This window comes from Symsagittifera roscoffensis, chromosome 4, assembly GCF_963678635.1.
Source record: "Symsagittifera roscoffensis chromosome 4, txSymRosc1.1, whole genome shotgun sequence".
In the NCBI taxonomy this organism is placed as follows: Eukaryota; Metazoa; Xenacoelomorpha; order Acoela; family Convolutidae; genus Symsagittifera; species Symsagittifera roscoffensis.
The window spans coordinates 25,724,817-25,744,114 of record NC_087065.1 but is presented as its reverse complement, the minus strand read 5'-3'; the positions used below and the strand labels follow the sequence as shown (position 1 = coordinate 25,744,114).

The 19,298-nt window shown below is 34.1% G+C and overlaps 1 protein-coding gene across 1 annotated transcript in view; it reads right to left on the bottom strand.

The window, feature by feature from the left end:
* LOC134843957 (protein mago nashi homolog) overlaps positions 1-19,298 on the bottom strand; it is a 296,620-nt gene that overhangs the window by 266,025 nt on the left and 11,297 nt on the right. The gene's annotated exons all lie outside the window — the stretch shown is intronic.

Below are 19,298 nucleotides of genomic sequence, written 5' to 3'. Positions count from 1 at the left end.
TCTACTTTTCACATAATATTTTATCTTTTTAAATTTTCTCTATTTTTCAATTTGGCAGTATAACGTTTTCTTTTATTGTTTTTTACCGTCGTCAGTGTCCAGATAAACCCGTTTGAAATTTTTAGTTTTTCGTCTCATTTTGAGCGACGAAACTAGGGAGCAGGCATAAAATAATCTTATTTAAATCAAGTTAATTTTTTGAGTATTTTAGCGCTTTTTTGGAATCAAAAACTTCAAAAACCCGAAAAACTGCAAAAACAATTGCACAAATTTTTGAACTTTAAAAAAAATTTTTTTTCGTTTTCTAGTCATTTTCGTTGCTTCAATGATCATCAACTTTTCTTGAATACCTTTTATATCACGACAACGAAACAGCGACACCAATTTGAGAAAAAACTATTTTTTAAGACTATTTTTATGGTCGGAACATTCTCTGCTATTTGCACAGTAACCGGCTATCCTTGTCTATCTTTGGAAATGTCGCCCAGCCACGTTAACAAACGCAGATCGTGGTCGTGGTGACATTGAGCATTCGATATAGATGCTTACATAATACAAATTATTTCAGATATTTCCATTTTTTAAAACAAAATTGGAGCTAGCGGAATTTTTCTTACGAGCGAAGTTGAGTAGAGTTGTGTTACGGTGTCTCTGCATTATTTTTGAGCAGCATCAAATATATACGCCTAATTAAAGCTCATTCGTTGCTGATTGGTGTTTATTAATCAAGCACTTCTAATAACATTGGCAGCCATTCAGAAACAATCATTTAGAATTTGGTTCGAACCCCAGAGAGTTTTTGTAGTTTCAGAGCTCATTTCCGTTTTCTCTTAAAAAATGCAACTCAGTCTTTTATTGGAGCAATATCCAGCTTTTGAAATTTTTGCTGATTCAGTTCTTTACCCCGTCCTCTGTATCCCCTCTTAAATTCCGGACATTTTTATTTTTGAAAAAAAGCTTTAAATTTTATATACATATAACTCAAAAGTGTCAAGATTGACATAAGACTGAAATGCAATCTTTAAAACACCGAAACTTATTAGTGAAAAAAAAACATTTGATAGATTTTTACGCGTTTCCGTGGTCATGAGAAACAAATCGCAGACTCTTCTGATCGTTATTAATTTCATTTTTTGAAATTGCATTTGCAGTAACATTAATTTTCTAATTTCGGAGCTGAAACAAATAATTAAAAAGGATTTTAAAGTAACTTCGCGGGCAACATTGAGTCAAGCTTTGTCTTCTTCCTTGATAAACGCAGGTTAACGCTTGGTGTGGCTTCAATAATCTGAGTCAATTTGAATATTTAATTGAAGTCTTGATTGGTAGATTGAATGTCCATTTCAGAGTGTATAAAATGCTTAAGTCATCATGGGCGGATCTAGGACTTTCTCGATGGGGGGGGGGGGGCAGATATTCAAAAAAGTTTCAAAAAGTTTGTCGATCTTATTTTTAGGTCAACCAAATTGATTTTCCGAGCTCTCCCAAAGCACTAAAGCTCGTTGTTTTGACCAATTTTTTTTGAAAAAACTGGCCAAAAAAGGCGTTTTTTGTCACATTTTTGGAAAATGTTCACCAAAAAATCGTTTTTTTTTTTCGGCGCGCGATCAAACCCCCCCCCCCCCCCCCCCCCAAAAGAAAAAAATTAGTATATTTTGGCGCCGAATGCGCCTTTAGAAAATTTTTGGGGTCCGTCACCAAACATGCATATCTCAAAATAGTACAAAGGGGATACCATTTGGGGTCTCCCTTTGAGGGGTAGGGAGAAAGCGTCCGCGCCCTTTCCCCCACCCTCCCCTCCCCTCCGCCTTCGAGAAAATTCCTTAGAACTTAATTTTTTTTTTAAAAACCCAGACCATCTTCTTTGAGAAAATCTTAGATTCTTCCCTGTTTAACTTTTTACTATTTGTTAAATTTTTTTTTCCACAGTAGTTTGGTAGTAAGGAACTATAATCTAACGTTTTTTGGTCTAAATTGTCATAAATGTTATTACGGCTTTAGAATTGCATCATATCAGTCATTATTGAAACATTGTACCTTAATTTATCCCTAGAAGAGTGGGAAAGAAAACTTTTCTGGTGCAAGGTGTTTTTTTTCTAACTATTTACTCCTTAAGTTGGAGATCAATTATATCCCACTTTTCTCAAAATTGATGAGCCGAAAAAAAGTTAGAAAATATACCTTTAATTTTTCCTTTTTTTTTGACAAAATTAAGGCCCAATTTACCTGTTCTATTGTCGAATATTCCAAAGTTCAAAGCTTTCTTCAAATCCTTTTATTGCGCCACGCCTAAAAACGGCACTAATTGGAACGAAAAATGAAAAAACGTATTTAAAAAAAAATTATTTATAGAAAGAATATGTATTTTTTAAAGAATACAGTCGGAACATTCTGTGCTACTCACACAGCAAGCGGCTATCTTTGTTTACTACTTGTGTACAGTTTCATTTTTGTTATAAGAGGTCAAACCATTGTCTACACCTGTACACCATCAAAAACAAGCGATATTGAGTTTTTCTTTCTGATGTAACCAAGCTACAATCGTTTGCTTTATCTCAGACTTTGCTCTGCTCTCATATTGGAATGTCTGCTATTAATCAAAAATTTACTGGTTCAAAGACATTTTAAAACCAAATTAACTCCATTTCTACAAAAAAAACCGCCTCTGCCAGTAAAAATTATTACTTTTTTCATCTGAGGGAGCTGCTGTTTTTCCCAGTTTCTTGAACAAATACTGGTAACAACAAAGAGTTCTTAGCAGCTGACGATGACAAAGCATACAGCTAAGCTGAATGAAGTTTGCTCGTTTCATTTGTTTTTCTCAACATTTGTCACAAAAATTGAAAATACCGTCACTGGAAACCAATTTAATTTCCTATGAGTTTTTTAGTCGAGCTTTACGCAACGTCAGGCTATAAGTTAATAAATGGAGAACGGTACAATTACGTTCGGCAATTTATAATTTATTAAATTCTTTTCATATTCATCAGGAATTTGTATACGGCGCACAATAACTGCCGTATTGGTCCGATTTAGCACGTAATTGGTTTCTATCAAAAAAAAAGTTAGCAGAAAAAAAACTGATTTTGCTGAAGTGGTTTATTTTAAGAGAGATAACATCAAGTGAACTTAGTTTCTTCTCTTTATAAAGATGATAGTCAAAACATTGCAAGATAAATCATGTTTGGTTGCAGAGTTTGACAGAACTTTAGTTAGAACATTTAAGAACTTACTATTATTATATAATCTATTATATAATCTAATATAATCTATTATTATATATTAATCAAAAATAACAACAAAATTAAACAAAGGTGCTCGTATCTGGTTGTTCCAACTGTATTTTAGGATTTATGAGGTACGTGAAGTATCTTGCACGTTAACTGTCCCAAATTGGCCAAATTGGAAATTTCTAAACCCCCCTAACTTAACAAAAATGATAACCTGAACGAAATTTTAAAAATTCGTCGAAAATTGCTAGTTTTAAAATCGAAATTTGTCTGGAAAAAAAAACCACTCCGATAACAAATACGTGATCATTTTCATGAAAAAAATACTTGGGTAGAAGAGTTTGGTTTTCCAATTGAAGAATTAGAGAACAAATTTGTGAAGACCATACCTTAACCCGCTAGCTGTTTTATCGAGAAATTAAACGGTAAAAATCTGTCTACTCATATTGTTAAACGGCTATGATAGATTTTGTTTTCGTTGTTACAAGATAATGCTGATAAACGGGCTTTATGGTTGGTTATGATTTCAAATTCCGAACCGTATAAACAATTTTTTTTTGTAGTGTTCCCAAACGGCATCGAAAATTTCGAGCTCGTTTGTCGAGCTGTTAGCTTTGTATTAAATGTGGTTCAAGAATGGGATGGCGAAGGAAATTGATCTCCAATTTTTTGCGTGTAGTTGTTCAAGCGTTGCGCGAGGCCGGTGTGTAAAAGTGCAATGCGATCGGTTTTACTCTTGTCTTCAGTTTGACATCGAAAAGTGTATTTTTGTTTTTTAATTTCTGATGTAAACAGTGTAATTTTTACTTTAGTGTGATTCGACCGGTTTTCATTTTGTTTTCAGTTTGACATCGAAGTGTGTATTTTTGGTTTTTACTTTCTGATCCAATTTTTTCAAAAGATATGTCATGGTCGTCTGACCAAGTGAATATCGATTTCAGAAATTGATTGGTTGCTCCAAAAAAGGAGCGCAATTGCTTCAAATTCCGAGGGATTTTGATAAATTTAATGCTAAGGTTTTAACTTCCAGAGGGATTGCTCCTGTTTTTGACAATTTGAATCACAGTTATTTGATTTTTTTTAAAAATGCATTTCGGCCATTTTACCGCAAAATTATTATTGTCGAGTATAGTAAAAATCTTTTTAACAGTTTCTTTATGTTCTTTAAAGCTTCCTCGAGGAAGACGTTAGAAAAAGAATATTTGCAAAGATGGAGTCCATTACTATTTGAAATTTATTTGGTATTTCGTCAAGTCCAAAAAACCGTTAAAAACTGACATATACCAGTCATATTTCCTCTAATGATGCTGAAATTACACTGTTTACTCGTGAAATCTTCTTAAGTTGGCTGTAAGCATTTTTAAGGTCTAATTTGTGAACCAAACTTCTCCAACGGATTTTTCCCGTAAGTTGTGATGCAACGTTATCTAGTAGCTAATGCATATTCGGCATCTAGCATTTATTTTTGAAAACTTGTTTGTTCAAAATTTTGAGTCTAAGGAGAGCCTAATTATTTTATCTTTCTTGCAGGTAATCCTTTTTGGGCTTTTTAATGTGTCCTTCGGAAGTTAGTCTGTCAAGCTCTTTGCTTACTGCCGGAAGTAATTAGAGCGGAACATTACGACTTTTTAAATGTGTTGGTTTTAGCGGGTAGTGAAGGTGAGTATTCGTGAGTTGTTTCTTTCTTTTACCGACTCTGTTAAATAATTGGTTGAGTTTTTTGAGAAAAAAATCCATTCATGTATAATCCGACGGAATTTATAAATGACTTACTTTCAATGTTGTTCTTTTTTAGTGTGAAAAGGGTTTTTGTTCGACTTATAATCCAACGGGTGGTAGATTGTCTTTTCCTAGGATGTTTTGTTCGTGGTCATTGGTTATGAAGAAAGCTGTATTGTCGTAAGTCCATCCGTTGGATCTTATTGGTACGATGAGATGCCACACAATTTTGATCGGGTATGCCGCAGTAAAGGTCTTTCGTAGCTTGGTCGACTGCATTAATTTTCAATTTTAGATCGCGGAGTTTAAGCTCGAATAGTACTTTCTTTTCAAAAAAGTGTACTGCGCTACCTGAATCTATCTTTATATTTATTTGTACAAATTTTTCCTTTCTCAATCCAATGTTAAGTAATTTCTTCAATTCTTTTCCGTCGTTATCGAAAAACGTAGTATTGTTCAACACCGACGAATCGTCGTTATCGCTTTGTCTTGTTTCCGACCATGCATCAAATACACAGCAACATTCTTCATTTCTCCATCAAACTATGATGGAGAGCTCGTTGTAGCAACGTTTAGTAAAATCAAGTCAACCATAAATCCAAATTCAATCATAAATCCGTCGGATGTTTAGTTTTTAGACAACTTAAAGCCTTACTCAAACTTGATTGAACAACTTGCGTGACGTAAATAAAATTATTTTAAATTTTGGCATCAATTCTAAGCGTAGCTAGATCCAGAAACAAATTTTGCAATTTTAATCGTTTCCGGTCCAAATTTTGTACCTCTTATTGTTTTCCCTTGGTTTATTCTAAAAATTATTGTTCTAAGATTCCCATCTCAAACTTTTTAAAAATATTTGTTATCTTTACATTCGAATCTTCTTAAATCTCCCAGGGAATCTTATATACTAAATAAACTAAATGTAAAAAATGGAATTATATTTACTCCCTCATCATCCGGTATTGTTGCAATTTTTACCAGGAAGAGTATGTACTCAGATCAGTCATCACTAGTAAAAACAAACCAAGAGTCACTAAAATTGCAAAAAAAAATTGGGTTTGAAGAATTTCTTTAATAGTAAAAAGATCGCTTGTCTTACAGAAGAAGATAGTATTTAATCTCCCATGGTTAGAGCTCTAGAGGAGTATGGAGAGAATAAAACCACTAAAATGGTCAGTTTTTTTAACCATTTTTTAGAAAGATTTACATACCGCTAACGGATTATGTTTACCATTTATCCTGAGAACAGCCGCCATGAAACTTCTTCATGAAACCCATCTTGGACAATTCGGAAGGATATTTTTTTCGATATACATCTGGTGGCCACTTAGTAACAGAATGATTTACTTCAACCAAAAAATTGCACGGATTGTATAAAAGCAGGTAAAAAAACTTATACAATCAACTCCTGAAAAACATTATAATCACCTTCCTGATCTCAAATTTGCAAATGAAGAAATTTATTTAGATTTTGCAGGTCCATTACATTCTTTGTGTCGCCATTCTAAATATATCCTACTTTGTATAGAAAGATTCTCCAAATTCCATTCGGCAAAAAGTACTTGACGCACTTCATTCAAAACAGTACTTGAATTTCTTACCGATTTTGTTCATCTTCATGGAATCTCAATCTCAATTCGAATCGACCACCCGTCGTGTTTTACCGAAGCAGTTTTTAAATTATTCTGTGATTCACAAAAAACAAATTTCATATATGGTACAGCTGCTGACCACCCTTCCACTGGATTAGTGGAAAAACTCGTTCTTACTTTCTAATCAAAGTTACAAACAACGTCTTTGGATCTTCCAAAACCTACTTTTACGACTCAGTCTCCAAAATCATGTGGAACCTACGGAGCACAAAACAATCAATTGCATTCCAATTGAAAAACATTTCAACAGATTACCAAAAACTCTATGGAAAAATTCGATCAACTTAAAAAGTAGTAATTTTTTAGACAACGGAAAATCAATTATGTCAAGAAACAGGGCAAAAAATTGGGCGTCGGATGAGAGAGGAGAAGAAAATACTAGGACAATCTTTTGAAAAATGGTTAAAATAACTGACCAATTTAGTGGTTTTATTCTCCCCATACTCCTCTAGAGCTCTAACCATGGGAGATTAAATACTATCTTCTTCTGTAAGCCAAGCGATCTTATTAATATTAAAGAAGTTCTTCAAATCCAATTGTTTTTCTGCCAATTTTAGAGATTCTCGGTATGTTTTTTACTAGTGATGACTGATCTGAATACATATTCTTCCAAGTAATTTTTGCAACAATACCGGACGATGAGGCAGTAATTAAACTTCCACTATTTACATTTACATTAATTCAAATAGAGGTACAAAATTTGGACCAGAAATGATTTAAATTGCAAATTTTGAATCTGGATCTAGCTAAGTTTAAAATTGATGCTAAAATTTAATTTAATTTTTTTAAAGTCATTGGATTTTCCGCAAGTTGTTCAATCAAGTTTGAGTAAGGCTTTAAGTTGTCTAATAACTGAACATCCGACGGATTTATGATTGAATTTGGATTTATGGTTGAATTGATTTTACTAAACGTTGCTACAACAAACTCTCCATCATAATTTGATGGAGCAATTGGTTTTCCATTTGAAAAATTTGAATACAAATTTGTGAAGACCATATCTTAACCCGCTTGCTGTTTTATCGAGAAATTAAGCAGTAAAAATCTGTTTACCCATCTTGTTAAGCGGCTATGAAAGATTTTATTTTCATTGTAACAAGATAATGCTGATAAAAGGGCTTTATGGCTAGTTATGATTTCAAATTCCGAACCAATTAAGTATTTTTTGTATTGTCCCCAAGCGACATGGAGAATTTCGAGTTCGTTCGTTGAGTTTTTAGCTTCGTGTGGGCTTAAGAATTGGATTGCGAAGGAAATTGATCTCCAATTTTTTGCGTGTAGTTGTTCTAGCGTTGCGCGAGGCCGGTGTGTAAAAGTGCGATGCGACCGGTGCGATTAACTCCTGTCTTCAATTTGTCATTGAAAATACCGTCACTGGAAACCAATTTAATTTCCTATGAGTTTTTTAGTCGAGCTTTACGCAACGTCAGGCTATAAGTTAAAAAATGGAGAACGGTACAATTACGTTCGGCAATTTATAATTTATTAAATTCTTTTCTTATTCATCAGAAATTTGTATACGGCGCAAACTAACTGCCGTATTGGTCCGATTTAGCGCGTTATTGGTTTCTATCAAAAAAAAAATTAGCAGAAAAAAACTGATTTTGCTGAAGTGGTTTATTTTAAGAGAGATAACATCAAGTGAACTTAGCTTCTTCTCTTTATAAAGATGGTAGTCAAAACATTGCAAGATAAATCATGTTTGGTTGCAGAGTTTGACAGAACTTTAGTTAGAACATTTAAGAACTTACTATGATTATATAATCTATTATATAATCTAATATAATTTGTAGTGTTCCCTATTTTTGTAGTGTTCCCAAACGGCATGGAAAATTTCGAGTTCGTTTGTCGAGCTGTTAGCTTTGTGTTAAATGTGGTTCAAGAATGGGATAGCGAAGGAAATTGATCTCCAATTTTTTGCGTGTAGTTGTTCAAGCATTGCGCGAGGCCGGTGTGTAAAAGTGCAATGCGATCGGTTTTACTCTTGTCTTCAGTTTGACATCGAAAAGTGTATTTTTGGTTTTTAATTTCTGATGTAAACAGTGTAATTTTTACTTTAGTGTGATGCGACCGGTTTTAATTTTGTTTTCAGTTTGACATTGAAGTGTGTATTTTTGGTTTCTACTTTCTGATCCAATTTTTTCAAAAGATATGTCATGGTCGTCTGAACAAGTGAATATCGATTTCAGAAATTGTTTGGTTGCTGCAAAAAAGGAGCGCAATTTCTTCAAATTCCGAGGTATTTTGATAAATTTAATGCTAAGGTTTTAACTTCCAGAGGGATTGCTCCTGTTTTTGACATTTTGAATCACAGCTATTTGATTTTTTTTAAAAACGCATTTCGGCAATTTTACCGCAAAATTATTATTGTCGAGTATAGTAAAAATCTTTTTAACAGTTTCTTCATGTTCTTTAAAGCTTCCTTTGGACATGGAGAATTTCGAGTTCGTTCGTTGAGTTTTTAGCTTCGTGTGGGCTTAAGAATTGGATTGCGAAGGAAATTGGTCTCGAATTTTTTGCGTGTAGTTGTTCAAGCGTTGCGCGAGGCCGGTGTGTAAAAGTGCGATCCGGCCGGTGCGATTAGATCCTGTCTTCAATTTGTCATTGAAAATACCGTCACTGGGAACCAATTTAATTTCCTATGAGTTTTTTAGTCGAGCTTTACGCAACATCAGGCTATAAGTTAATAAATGGAGAACGGTACAATTACGTTCGGTAATTTATAATTTATTAAATTCTTTTCTTATTCATCAGAAATTTGTATACGGCGCACACTAACTGCCGTATTGGTCCAATTTAGCACGTAATTGGTTTCTATCAAAAAAAAATTAGCAGAAAAAAAACTGATTTTGCTGAAGTGGTTTATTTTAAGAGAGATAACATCAAGTGAAGTTAGCTTCTTCTCTTTATAAAGATGGTAGGCGAAACATTGCAAGATTAATCATGTTTGGTTGCAGAGTTTGACAGAATTTTAGTTAGAACATTTAAGAACTTACTATTATTATATAGTCTATTATATAATCTAATATAATCTATTATAATATATTAATCAAAATTAACAACAAAATTAAACAAAGGTGCTCGTATCTGGTTGTTCCAACTGTATTTTAGGGTTAATGAACTACGTGAAGTATCTTGCACGTTATTGTCCCAAATTGGCTAAATTGGAATTTTCTATACCCCCTAACTTAACAAAAATTATAACCTGAACGAAATTTTAAAATTTCGTCGAAAATTGCTGGTTTTAAAATCGAAATTTGTCTGGAAAAAAAAACCACTCCGAGAACCAATACGTGATCATTTTTATGAAAAAAATACTTGGGTAGAAGAGTTTGGTTTTCCAATTGGAGCATTAGAGAACAAATTTGTGAAGACCATACCTTAACCCGCTAGCTGTTTTATCGAGAAATTAAACGGTAAAAATCTGTCTACTCATATTGTTAAACGGCTATGATAGATTTTGTTTTCGTTGTTACAAGATAATGCTGATAAATGGGCTTTATGGTTGGTTATGATTTCAAATTCCGAACCGTATAAACAATTTTTGTAGTGTTCCCAAACGGCATCGAAAATTTCGAGTTCGTTTGTCGAGCTGTTAGCTTTGTGTTAAATGTGGTTCAAGAATGGGATAGCGAAGGAAATTGATCTCCAATTTTTCGCGTGTAGTTGTTCAAGCGTTGCGCGAGGCCGGTGTGTTAAAGTGCAATGCGATCGGTTTTACTCTTGTCTTCAGTTTGACATCGAAGTGTGTATTTTTGGTTTTTACTTTCTGACCCAATTTTTTCAAAAGATATGTCATGGTCGTCTGACCAATTGAATATAGATTTCAGAAATTGATTGGTTGCTCCAAAAAAGGAGCGCAATTCCTTCAAATTCCGAGGGATTTTGATAAATTTAATGCAAAGGTTTTAACTTCCAGAGGGATTGCTCCTGTTTTTGACATTTTGAATCACAGCTATTTTATTTTTTTTTTAAATGCATTTCGGCCATTTTACCGCAATATTATTATTGTCGAGTATAGTAAAAATCTTTTTAACAGTTTCTTTATGTTCTTTAAAGCTTCCTTTGGAGGAGATTAATATGACATCGAGGAAGACGTTAGAAAAAGAATATTTGCAAAGATGGAGTCCATTACTATTTGAAATTCATTTGGTATTTCGTCATGTCCAAAAAACCGTTAAAAACTGACATATACCAGTCATATTTCCTCTAATGATGGCGAAATTACACTGTTTACTCGTGAAATCTTCTTAAGTTGGCTGTAAGCATTTTTAAGGCCTAATTTGTGAACCAAACTTCTCCAACGGATTTTTCCCGAAAGTTGTGATGCAACGTTATCTAGTAGCTAATGCATATTCGGCATCTAGCATTTATTTTTGAAAACTTGTTTGTTCAAAATTTTGAGTCTAAGGAGAGCCTAATTATACTATCTTTCTTGCAGGTAATCCTTTTTGGGCCTTTTAATGTGTCCTTCGGAAGTTAGTCTGTCAAGCTCTTTGCTTACTGCCGTAAGTAAGTGTAGCGGAACCTTACGACCTTTTAAATGTGTTGGTTTTAGCGGGTAGTGAAAGTGAGTATTTGTGAGTTGTTTCTTTCTTTTACCGACTCTGTTAAATAATTGGTTGAGTTTTTTGAGAAAAAAATTCATTCATGTATAATCCGACGGAATTGATAAATGACTTACTTTCAATGTTGTTCTTTTTTAGTGTGAAAAGGGTTTTTGTGCGACTTATAATCCAACGGGTGGTAGATTATCTTTTCCTAGGATGTTTTGTTCGTGGTCATTGGTTATGAAGAAAGCTGTATTGTCGTAAGTCCATCCGTTGGATCTTATTGGTACGATGAGATGCCACACAATTTTGATCAGGTCAGCCGCAGTAAAGATCTTTCGTAGCTTGGTCGACTGCATTAATTATCAATTTTAGATCGCGGAGTTTAAGCTCGTGTAGTATTTTCTTTTCAAAAAAGTGTACTGCGCTACCTGAATCTATCTGTATATTTATTTGTACAAAATTTACTTTTCGCAATCCAATGCTAAGTAATTTCTTCAATTCTTTTCCGTCATTATCGAAAAACGTAGTCTTGTTCAACACCGACGAATCGTCGTTATCGCTTTGTCTTGTTTCCGACCATCTATCGATTACACCGCAACATTCTTTATTTCTCCATCAAACTATGATGGAGAGCTCGTTGTAGCAACGTTTAGTAAAATCAATTCAACCAAAAATCCAAATTCAATCATAAATCCGTCGGATGTTTAGTTTCTAGACAACTTAAAGCCTTACTCAAACTTGATTGAACAACTTGCCTGACGTAAATAAATTTATTTTAAATTTTGACATCAATTCTAAGCTTAGCTAGATCCAGAAACAAAATTTGCAATTTTAATCGTTTCCGGTCCAAATTTTGTACCTCTTATTGTTTTCCCTTGGCTTATTCTAAAAATTATTGTTCTAAGATTCCCATCTCAAACTTTTTAAAAATATTTGTTATCTTTGCACGGATTGTATAAAAGCAGGTGAAAAACTTTTACAATTAACTCCTGAAAAACATTATAATCACCTTCCTGATCTCAAATTTTCAGATGAAGAAATTTATTTAGATTTTGCAGGTCCATTACATTCTTCGTGTCGCCATTTTAAATATATCCTACTTTGTATAGATAGATTCTCCAAATTACATTCGGCAAAAAGTACTTGAAGCACTTCATTCAAAACAGTACTTGAATTTGTTACCGATTTTATTCATCTTCATGGAATCTCAATCTCAATTCGAATCGACCACCCGTCGTGTTTTACCGAAGCAGTTTTTAAATTATTCTGTGATTCACAAAAAAAACAAATTTCATATATGGTACAGCTGCTGACCACCTTTCCACTGGATTAGTGGAAAAACTCGTTCTTACTTTCAAATCAAAGTAACAAACAATGTCTTCGGATCTTCCAAAACCTACTTTTACGACTCGGTCTCCAAAATCATGTGGAACCTACGGAGCACAAAACAATCAATTGCATTCCAATTGAAAAACATTTCAACAGATTATCAAAAGCTCTATATAAAAATTTGATCAACCTAAAAAGTAGTAATTTTTTAGACAACGGAAAATTAATTATGTCAAGAAACAGGGCAAAAAATTGGGCGTCGGATGAGAGAGGAGAAGAAAATACAAGGACAATCCTTTGAAAAATGGTTAAAATAACTGACCAATTTAGTGGTTTTATTCTTCCCATACTCCTCTAGAGCTCTAACCATGGGAGATTAAATGCTATCTTCTTCTGTAAGCCAAGCGATTTTATTAATATTAAAGAAGTTTTTCAAATCCAATGGTTTTTCTGGCAATTTTAGAGATTCTCGGTATGTTTTTTACTAGAGATGACTGATCTGAATACATATTCTTCCAAGTAATTTTTGCAACAATACCGGACGATGAGGCAGTAATTAAACTTCCACTATTTACATTTACATTAATTCAAATAGAGGTACAAAATTTGGACCAGAAATGATTTAAATTGCAAATTTTGAATCTGGATCTAGCTAAGTTTAAAATTGAGGCTTAAATTTAATTTAATTTTTTTAAAGTCATTGGATTTTCCGCAAGTTGTTCAATCAAGTTTGAGTAAGGCTTTAAGTTGTCTAATAACTGAACATCCGACGGATTTATGATTGACTTTATATTTATGGTTGAATTGATTTTACTAAACGTTGCTACAACAAACTCTCCATCATAATTTGATGGAGCAATTGGTTTTCCACTTGAAAAATTTGAATACAAACTTGTGAAGAATATATCTTAACCCGCTAGCTGTTTTATTGAGAAATTAAGCAGTAAAAATGTGTCTACCCATCTTGTTAAGCGGCTATGATAGATTTTATTTTCATTGTAACAAGATAATGCTGATAAAAGGGCTTTATGGCTAGTTATGATTTCAAATTCCGAACCAATTAAGTATTTTTTGTATTGTCCCCAAGCGACATGGAGAATTTCGAGTTCGTTCGTTGAGTTTTTAGCTTCGTGTGGGTTTAAGAATTGGATTGCGAAGGAAATTGATCTCCAATTTTTTGCGTGTAGTTGTTCAAGCGCTGCGCGAGGCCGGTGTATAAAAACGCGATGCGACCGGTTTAACTCCTGTCTTCAGTTTGTCATTGAAGTAGGTTATTTCGGTTTTTACTTTCTGATATAAACAGTGTAAGTTTTACACTAGTGTGATGCGACCGGTTTCATTTTTGTTTTCAGTTTGACATCGAAGTGTGTATTTTTGGTTTTTACTTTCTGATCCAATTTTTTCAAAAGCTATGTTATGGTCGTCTGACCAAGTGAAAATTGATTTCAGAAATTGATTGGTTGGTTGATCCAAAAAAAAAACACAAATCCTTCAATTTTCGAGAGATTTTATGGCTAAGGTTTTATCTTCCAGAGAGATTGCTCCTGTTTTTGGCATTTTGAAATCTAGCTATTCGATTTTTTTTTAATTGCATTTCGTCCATTTTACCGCAAATTTTTTATTGTTCAATGTAGTAAAAATCTTTTTAACAATTTCTCCAAAGCTTCCTTTGGAAGAGATTCATATGACATCGAGGAAGACGTTAGAAAAGGAATATTTGCAAAAGTGGAGTCCATTACTATTTGAAATTCATTTGGTATATCGTCAAGTCCAAAAAACCGTGAAAAACTGACATATACCAGTCATATTTCCTCCAATGATGCTGAAATTACACTGTTTACTCGTGAAGTCTTTTTAAGTTGGCTGTAAGCATTTTTAATGTCTAATTTTGTGAACCAAACTTCTCCAACGGATTTTTCTGAAAGTGTTGATGCAACTTTATCTAGTGGCTTATGTATGTTCGGCATCTGGCATTTAATTTTGAAAACTTGTTTGGTCAATCATTTTGAGTCTGAGGCGAACCCAATTAATTTAATTTTCTCGCAGGTAATCCTTTTTGGGCTTTTCAATGTGTCCTTCGGAAGTTAGTCTGTCAAGCTCTTTGCTTACTGCCTGAAGTAGATGTAGCGGAACCTTACGACCCTTAAAATGTATTGGTTTTAGCGGGTCGTGAAAATGAGTATTCTCGAGTTGTTTTTTTTTTACCGACCCTGTTAAATAATTGCTTGAGTTTTTTTGAAAAAAAATCCATTCTTAAATAATCTGACGGAGTTAAGAAATGAGTTTTTTTTTCAATGTTGTTTTTTTTTAGTGTGAAAAGGGTTTTTGTGCGACTTTGATTCCAACGTGTGGTTGATTGTCATTTCCTAGGATGTTTTGTTCATGGTCATTGGTTATGAAGAAATCTGTATTGTCGTAAGTCCCTCCGTTGGATCTTATTGGTACGATGACTTGTCACACAATCTTTAAGAAGCCGCAGTAAAGGTCTTTCGTAGCTTGGTCGACTGCATTAATTTTCAATTTTGGATCGCGCAGTTTAAGTTCGTGTAGTAATTTCTTTTCAAAAAAGTGTACTGGGCTAGCTGAATATATCTGTATATTTAGTTGTAAGAACTCGCGAAACTTTCCTTTCCCATTCTAATGTTAAGTTATTTCTTCAATTCTTTTCCGTCGTTATCGAATAACGTAGTCTTGTTCAATACCGAATAATTGTCGTTATCGCTTTGTCCTGTTTCCTACCATGCATTAGACACACCGCAACATTCTTTATGTACATGATTATTTACAGCAGGTTGAATTGACGGATTTACGAAATCGGTATCTCGCTTTTTCGATTATTTACAATATTTACGTCTTTTCTTCAAGATTTACAATTTTTCGTGAAATTCCTTTAAAATCGCGTACTTTGCCGGACAGATAGCGAGATGTCCTTTTGTTTTTTTGCCTCGCATTTCATGTAGAAACATAAAGAACATGAAGAAATTATAAAAAACATTTTTAATACTCTCGACAAAAATAATTTTGCGGTAAAATAGCCAAAATGCAATTTGTTCAAAAAAGAAATCGAATTGCTAGGTTTCAAAATGTCAAAAACAGCAGGAATCCCTCTGGAAGATAAAACCTTAGCTATAAAATCTATCCAAATCCCTCGAAACTTAAAGGAGTTGCGATCCTTTTTTGGATCAACCAATCAATCAGTTTCTGACGACCATAACTTAGCCATAGTTTTTGAAAAAATTGGATCAGAAAGTAAAAACCGAAAATACACACTTCGATGGCAAACTGAAAACAAAAGTTAAACTGGTCGCATCACACTAGAGTAAAAATTACACTTTTTACATCACAAAGTAAAAACCGAAATTACACACTTCGATGTCAAACGGAAGACAAGAGTAAAATTGGTCGCAGGGCACTTTTACACATCGGCCTCGTGCAACGCTTGAACAACTACACGCAAAAATTTCAAATTTTCAATTTCTTTTGCTATCCATTTCCTAAACCCACACGAAGCTAAATACTCAACGAATGAACTCGAAATTTTCGATGCCGTTTGGGAACACTACAAAAATTACTTATACATTCGGAATTTGAAATCATAACCAACCATAAAGCCCTTTTATCAGCATTATCTTGTAACAAGTAAAACAAAATCTATCATAGCCGCTCAACAAGATGTGTAGACAGATTTTTATTGCTCTATTTCTCGATAAAACAGCTAGCGGGTTAAGATATGGTCTTCACAAGTTTGTACTCAACTTTTTCAATTGGAAAACCAATTGCTCCATCAAATTATGATGGAGAGTTCGTTGTAGCAACGTTTAGCTAAATCAATTCAACCATAAATCCAAAGTGAATCATAAATCCGTCGGATGTTCAGTAATTAGACAACTAAAAGCCTTACTCAAACTTGATTGAACAACTTGCGGAAAATCCAATGACTTAAATCAATTAAATTAAATTTTTGCATCATTTTTAAACTTAGCTAGACCCAGATTCAAAATTTGCAACTTTAATCATTTCCGGTCCAAAGTTTGTACATCTAATTGTTTTCCCTTGGCTTATTATGTAAATGAAGAAAATTTTGTAGATTTTGCAGGTCCATTACATTCTTCGTGGCACCATTCTAAATATCTCCTACTCTGTATAGATAGATTCTCCAAGTTCTCTTCGGCAAAAATTACTTGAAGCACTTCATTCAAAACAGTAATTGAATTTCTTACCGATTTTATATATCTTCATGGAATCTCAATCTCAATTCGAATCGACCACGCGTCGTGTTTTAGGGGACCAGTTTTTAAACAATTCTGTGATTCGCACAACATTAATTTCATATATGGTACAGCTGCCGACCACCCTTCCACTGGATTAGTGGAGAAACTCGTTCATACTTTCTAATCCAAGTTACAAACAATGCCTTCGGATCTTCCAAAACCTACTTTTATGACTCAGTCTCCAAAATCATTTGGAACCTACGGAGCACAAAACAATCAATTGCATTCCAGTTGAAAAACATTTCAACAGATTACCAAATCCTCTATAGAAAAATTCGATCAACCTAACAAGTAGTAAATTTTTAGACTACGGAAAATCAAAAATGTCAAAAAACAGGGCAAAAAACTGGGCGTCGGGTGAGAAAAGAGAAGATGGATACCAGGACACTCTTTTTGTCAACAAAAATCGAAACCCCGAAGACAAAAGGCACGTTTCATTACCGAGCCCTTTGCCAGTCAAGACACTCTCACCGATGAACTCAAAAAGAATGGCACTTCTAAAGAAATGTAAAATAATCCGAAAGGTTTTGAATCGAAGAAACGTAGAGCCTTATGTTCGACCTTTGGCAGAGAAAATAATATAGTCGTCTCATTCAACGTGAAACTTGCTTGCGGCAAGATCTTAAAAAATCGGACATAGCCATAAAAGATAATTAATCGAAACAGCCAAAAATTTTCAGAGGTCACTGTCTTTGATTTTATTAATTTATCAAGACACTCTCAGCGACGAACCCAAAAAGAATGGCACTTCTAAAGAAATGTAACATAATCCGAAATCTTTTGAATCGAAGAAACGGGGAGCTTTATTATCGACCTTTAGCAGAAAAAATAATACATTCGTGTCATTCGACGGTGAAACTTGCTTGCGGGAAGATCTTAAGGAAATCGGACATAGCCATAAAGGATAATTATTCGAAACAACCAAAAAACTTCAAGGTGTCACTGTCTCTGATTTTATTAATTTATCTGAAGTAGAGTCGAAGAAGTGAGAAGCGTGCGCTAGACAAGAAGTGGCCATCATCCCGTCGCACAACATAACAAGAACTAAATTTTCCTCAAAGAAATTGGGACAACTAGGAAAACATTTCCAAGAAAAAAGACAAGGTTCCAACCCGAAGAAAAAGAACGGAAAATTTTCTGACCAGGTTACTTAGCCGAAGATGAATCGTTTTATTTACCCTTCGATACCTCTGATTTAAGCCATTGAAATGGACCGTAGGCGGTTTTCCATATAAAATTGTAGGCAGAGAAAGATTCATTAACTACCTATATAATTGTGAACAACATCTTAGTTGCAAACAAATTCCTTCGGATAATCACATTAAATCTGAAAATGTAGATTTAGATTGGAATCCCCAAGGAGCATTAGCTGATTGTTCGAAAAGCATATTACCGGCGACTCCCTCTGCTCTGCAATTTGGATTAGAAATCCCTGAATTGACAGAACCCCCTTCAACATTCGATTTCTACGCCCTCACGCCAGAAGCGATTCAAACAGCCAGAGTAAAACATGCCCCGCCGGTGATACTGGGCTAGAAAGATGATTTCGCAGATGAAATCTATCCTACGAAATGGGAGAGTCGTCCCCTGAACGTAATATCCTAATTCCTTCTTGACCAAGGCGAAACGTGGGACCACCAAATTTTTATTGTGAAAGGTTGTATATAGATGTTATAGGCAAACAAGCATCGAGGACATTGGATAACCACTTCACACTTAGCGAGGTCACGGTCAGCGACAACATCTAGGAAAAAGAGAAGGATTCCTCTGAAGTTTTGGTCGCCCAATCAGTCGAGAAATCAAGTCCCATCAACTCGCAAGATCCGACAGAAGTAGTGCCCGAAATGAGATCGTTCATAGAAGAAGAAAAAAGGAGCTTCTTACGCCACTGCCGCCTCAGTATTAGAAAATTAAGACGATTCGGACATCGATTCAGGTTTAAATAGACAATTCAAACAGTTCCTAAGCAACTTTGAACCCGCAAGTAAAAACTAAAACTTGAAACTTAATTTTTCTCGTTCGGATTTTTGTAAACAATTCATGTTTAGCGGAGGTGCTACCTTTATCCTAGCCATTATCAATTCGAAAGAAATATTTTCCTTTCGTCGACCCTAACCGTTGGTGCAGTAACTATTTAAAATTACTTTTAAATTTGTTTCAGTTTTTTTCCAAAGAGTTAAATATTCCGTCGGATTAGTTTCACACAACCCAATTTCATATCCCATACTTTTATTTTCTAGCTATCAATTTTCTTTAGCAAGAATTTACTTCTAACCATCTGACGTTAGGAAATTTAATGTTGAAATAATTCAATCAAGTCTTATCACATTGAATTCTACCAAATTCCACCGAATATATCAATTTGCACTGATCAAAATTTTTTGATCTTTGTCATCACTCATATTGTGCAAGTTCATGGTTTTTTTAATTGTTAAAGAGTAAGTAAGCCTTGCATCTGTTGTTTCTTGGTGCTATCTAGTTAATAGTGATTTTTCGTTATTTGTTTCTCCTCGTTAAGGATAGGGAGAAAATGATCACCCGTTT